This window comes from Pleurodeles waltl, chromosome 10 (assembly GCF_031143425.1).
Source record: "Pleurodeles waltl isolate 20211129_DDA chromosome 10, aPleWal1.hap1.20221129, whole genome shotgun sequence".
Taxonomy (NCBI): domain Eukaryota; kingdom Metazoa; phylum Chordata; class Amphibia; order Caudata; family Salamandridae; genus Pleurodeles; species Pleurodeles waltl.
Window position 1 is genome coordinate 697201536 of NC_090449.1, and position 4940 is coordinate 697206475.

The window sequence follows — 4940 nt, forward strand, 5'->3', positions numbered from 1 at the left end:
GAGCAATCATACCACCCGCAGGAAAAGTTTTGAATTATAAGAAAATTGAATGCTATCATCAGTACTGGATAAATTAACAACTAGTACATCTGGTGCTATGCTGGCTGTTAACACAGAGCTAACAGATTGTTTGATAACTTTATATATTTTATTTAGAGGATGTTGATGCTATCAAACAAAGAGAAAGAATAAGAAAAAATATATCAGAAGGGGTTTGGAAATTAAAGAAAGAATACCAAAAGCTAAGGGAAATTGAAACATTGAGAGAGAAAAAGGATGCCTCAACAGAGACTAAGGTCCATATTTATACTATTTAATGCAAAGTATAGAGCTGGCTAGCGTCATTCCAAGACGCCATCTGGGCGCCATATTTATGGACTGGCACTAGCCTGTGCTAAGGGCCTGTTACCATCCTTGGAAAGGAAGCTAACAGGGCTGGGGAGGCATTGGGGGAACAAGGGGCTTGTGCGCCAAATTATGGTGCTACAAGGTTTAGAGGCAAAACAATTGTCTCTAAGCAGTGTAGCACCATTTTCTAGCGCACAACCCCCATGGACTTGGCTCCTGTTTTCGTAAAGACAGGAGACATGCCCACCAACCCAATGGCCATGCCCAGGGGACGAATGTCCCCAGGTCATGGTCATTGGGGTCAGGCCGTGCAATGGGGCCCCAAGTCAGGGCCCTTGAATGGTGTTGGGGTAAAAAAATATATATATTCACTGGACTTACCTGAGTTGGGTCCCCCATCCTTAGGTGTCCGCCTGGTGTTGTCCCTGGGGCCTGGGAAATGGCCAATTTCCATGGTCTCTGATCATGGAAATCTGATTACAAGTCCCTTATGCCTGCCCAGACCCAAGCGTTAAATAATGGTGCTTTGGCACAGGGGGATAAATATTGCGCAAAGGCCCTATCGTCCTTTTCTGGATGAGAACGCCCACCTTGCATCTCATTGACGCAAGGTAGGTTTTCCCCTCCAGAAAACGATGTAAATTCCATAGCTTTGGTGCCAGATGTGTCTAGATCCAAAGTAAAATATGGAATTAGGTTTGCGCTGAATTAGCGTAAAAAAAAACATTAATTCAGCGCAACCCAAATATAAATAGGGGCCTAAGAGTTTGCTGTAAAGATTCATTTGTGAAGAAATTGTGATGGTTTTTCAACCATCAGAGATGGGAGAACTGCTAATTTAGTCACTGACAAAATGCTTTATTTAAATGATGTGCAAAGCTTACACTGAAAATAATGTGCCCTCAGAGGGAAATGGTCAGCTGAAATGGTAATACCTTGTGTTTGGCTAGGTTTACTGCAACAACTTTAGCTATAAAAAATAGAAAGCAATATGCAAGTTTGGTATGCAAGTCAAAACCCAAAGCTCACAAATCAAAGAAAGCCTTAAGGAACATGTTGGTATGATAAGATCTGACATCTGACTCTTCAATTCGCTCAATATGCAGGCTGTTTTGTTCCACCAAACATCTGTGCTTTCTGCGATGTTTGCATTGCCAATCATGCTTTGGACTCTACTATAGTGTGTTTCTCATCTAGTCACAGCAATGAAAAAATTGACCATGCTATGGACTAATGCTGGTGTTTTGAGATTACTCATTTTGGCTACGTTTCTTTGTGATGTGTGAATACAAGACTGAAGATAGAAATTAGGAAAGGCTCTCTGGGGGGCAATGAGAGAAGTAGGGATGAAAAGGGATTATTGGGACTAAAAAGCCCTCCTCAAGGTTAGAGACATGTACCCCTGCCTTGAGTGCCCAACTCTATTGTTATCTGGATCCCTAATGCATATTTTATGTGATAAGCAAACACAGACCTTGGTTGTGTGCCATGACATAAGTCTGTCTCACACACTGTAGTCTCATCATCATATAAAACGTTATTTGATTGTAAATAAAACTATAAAAAGAGCATAACTTCGCAATACATACATTTCATAAAACTGAGAGGATGTACACACAGTGGTTTAGGAAACATAAAAAGTCAGAAAAAGAGAGCATTGATAATGCATAATGTAAAAAAAATTCCCCTTGCCAGCAACATGATTAATCGGGTCAGGAGCGCCTTGATCTCAGAGCAGCACATAGAAATAGTGAGGAAACAATTAAAACATGTTTATTTGATAGGAAGTGCAAGAACATAAGCACTGGGTGAGCTTGAATGAAATTCAGGGATTTCTGTAGTGGGAAAATAAACAACTTTCTAGGCTTGCTAAAATATTTACAAACCAGCACAAAATGTGGGATGTCCTATGGAGACATATTGTTGTAACTGTAGGTCCACAAAGTTCCAGGATGGCTCCATCCACTGGGGAATTCCAAAAGTTGGTAAGACAGGCTATATCTAAATCTCACAAAAACAACCCTATCCCTCTCATTAGTTACAAAGGATAAATATGGCTCCATACCCAGAACAGATATTAGCAACATGTGCCACATACCTTGGGTTTCATCAGCTCTCTGTGTTTTTGTTCAATGACACATGTTCTAAAAACAAATCCCTCACCCTTTTGAGCTGTAGGGGTTGCAGGGAGTTGGGATTGAAAATACATCCTTCCAGCCTCTGCTGGCAAAAACTGCCTTCACATAGACAATCCAAAGGGTTTTGTGCACCTGATTAAGGGACAAGCAATCAGAGAGGAACTGTCTGTTCAACTAGACCCCCTCCTGATCCAGATCTTAATCCAACAAAGCAAAGGTCTGAGAGCAACAATATCTCCTATATATTTCGCACCGTCCCACCATGAACAGAGAAGGCTGGAATACTTTTTGGTACCTGCAGAATGTGCCTTAGGAATATATTTTCTGCAGACTGAATCTTACCATCCCTTGTGTGTCCACAAACCTCACAGCCATATAGAGCCTTAGAAATGCATTTAGCCTGATAAAGCTCAACTAATGTGCTTGGAGACCAGGAGCTCAACCTCTGGGCAAAACTGGATACTACCCTGTGGCTGTATCAAACTCCCTCCTCCTCCCCTCAATCGAGGGCTTCCAAATTTTGCACCCCAAGGTAAGAAAAAGCTGGAACTTTGGTCAATGTGTGATTTATCACCCAGAACATTTTAGAACTGGTGGACCAGGGACAAACTACCATAAAATATTATTTTGTAAAGTTTACTGCAAGGTCCATGCTGTCCAAAAAATTTACAAACATATCCACAAGTATCTGCAATCCCACCACAATATGTGCCATGGGAACAGGGTTGTAGATGTATAGTAGGACCAGGATTGGTCTAATTCCCAACCTAGGGCAATTTGCCTGCACTGAGAGAAGAGACTGTTCCAGCCCTTTGATAAAAAGGGTGAACAGGAAAGGGGTAAGAATACACCCCTGATGGAGTCTCCTACTGGTGCTAAAATGCCAGGCTGGCATGCAAATTTGATAAAAGGAGCACAATATATGGGTCCACCCCCATCGCAAGAAGCAGGCCACACAGCTTCCTGCTATTGAATCTGTCAAAATGGATGTGAGGTCCATAAATGCCAAATAAAGTGAAGCTGACCGGGCAATGGTATACTTTTTTATGTTTAAATGTAGACATTGATCCATTGTTGATTTTCTCTGCCGAAAGCCATTTTGAATCTTTGAAAAATGTTGTTTGTGCCTGCCCACAACATCAGCCTATTTAGAAGTACCCACCCAAGGACCTTCACCCCTGCATCAATCAGTGATATCGTCAATAACACTGGGGGTTGTAGTTGTTGCCCTTCTTAAAGATCAGGACAATTATGGTGCTAGTCCATGAGGGTGGAGCACACCCTCTCACTGCAGCATTAAGTACCAATGTCAAGGTTGGACCCCAGGATCTCAATGTTGTCCACAAACAAATCAGGGGGTATATCATCAGGTCCTGGGGCCTTATTGCATTATAATACCTGAATACTTTGTCTAACGTAAAAGCAACATGAGCTCTGCCCAACACAAAACCACCCACTCGTCCTTGCCTCCCCTGTGCCCAAAATTATAAACCCCTTTAAAATGTTCCACTCATCGTTGCTCTGAAATGTGGTAACATAAAGCCGGTCCAGTTATGTCAGGAAAACATTGCTTGTTTATCACTCTGCCGAACAAAGAACTGACTCTGGCTTTGCAGGCCTGGACTAAATCCTCCCATGCACTCTTGCGTAAGATAAGTTTGCGGGTTGCTAAGATCAAAAGGAGGCAACATGCTCCCTGTCTCTGGGGACCTGCTTTAGGGCAACCTTCAAAAGAAGAAGGGACTTTGAGTAATCGTGATCAAACCATATTGGATCCTGTGAGCTATTATCTGTCACTTGGGCCTTAAGTAATGCTGATACCTTCTGGGCAATGCACATGAATGCAGACAAAATAGGTCCCCCCGTCAAAGAGCTCAGATCCAAGTAAGTGGATATCTCATGCTAACAATCAGTAAAGAGAGGCACTTTAAATTCCAGTGCCCCTACATGAGACCATCTAAGTCTCCTACCTTGGTCAGAATGAGAGGGCCCACCTTGTATCTCAACCAATGGGCTAATACCCCCCTTTATTCCACCAATGTCAGCAGATTGTAGCCACTAAAAGGGATGTGAGCTATGTTAAAAGTAGAGTTGGGCAAAAACAAAGGGGCTGAAACATAAATTAAAACTATAATGTACGCACAACCCATCTTTGAACGTAGGTAAAATGGGTGGCTTAGCTGAGTTTATAAACTTCTCCAAAGCAAAACAAGGTTGGAAGTGCTTAGGATTGTGTTGAACTTTGTACCCACCTTTGAGTGAACCATGTGGAGCCCTTTTACCAACATAGATTTGGGCTTAGTATTATCTGGGTATAAGAGGCAAACACACAAATGACAGTTAAAGTCACCTACTTTTATAAGCTTAACCTGACCAGAATCATGCCCCCTAAGAATCAATAGTGGAGCATAAGCTGAAGAGGTTAGATACCACGGCCGACCCTGCTTCCACATT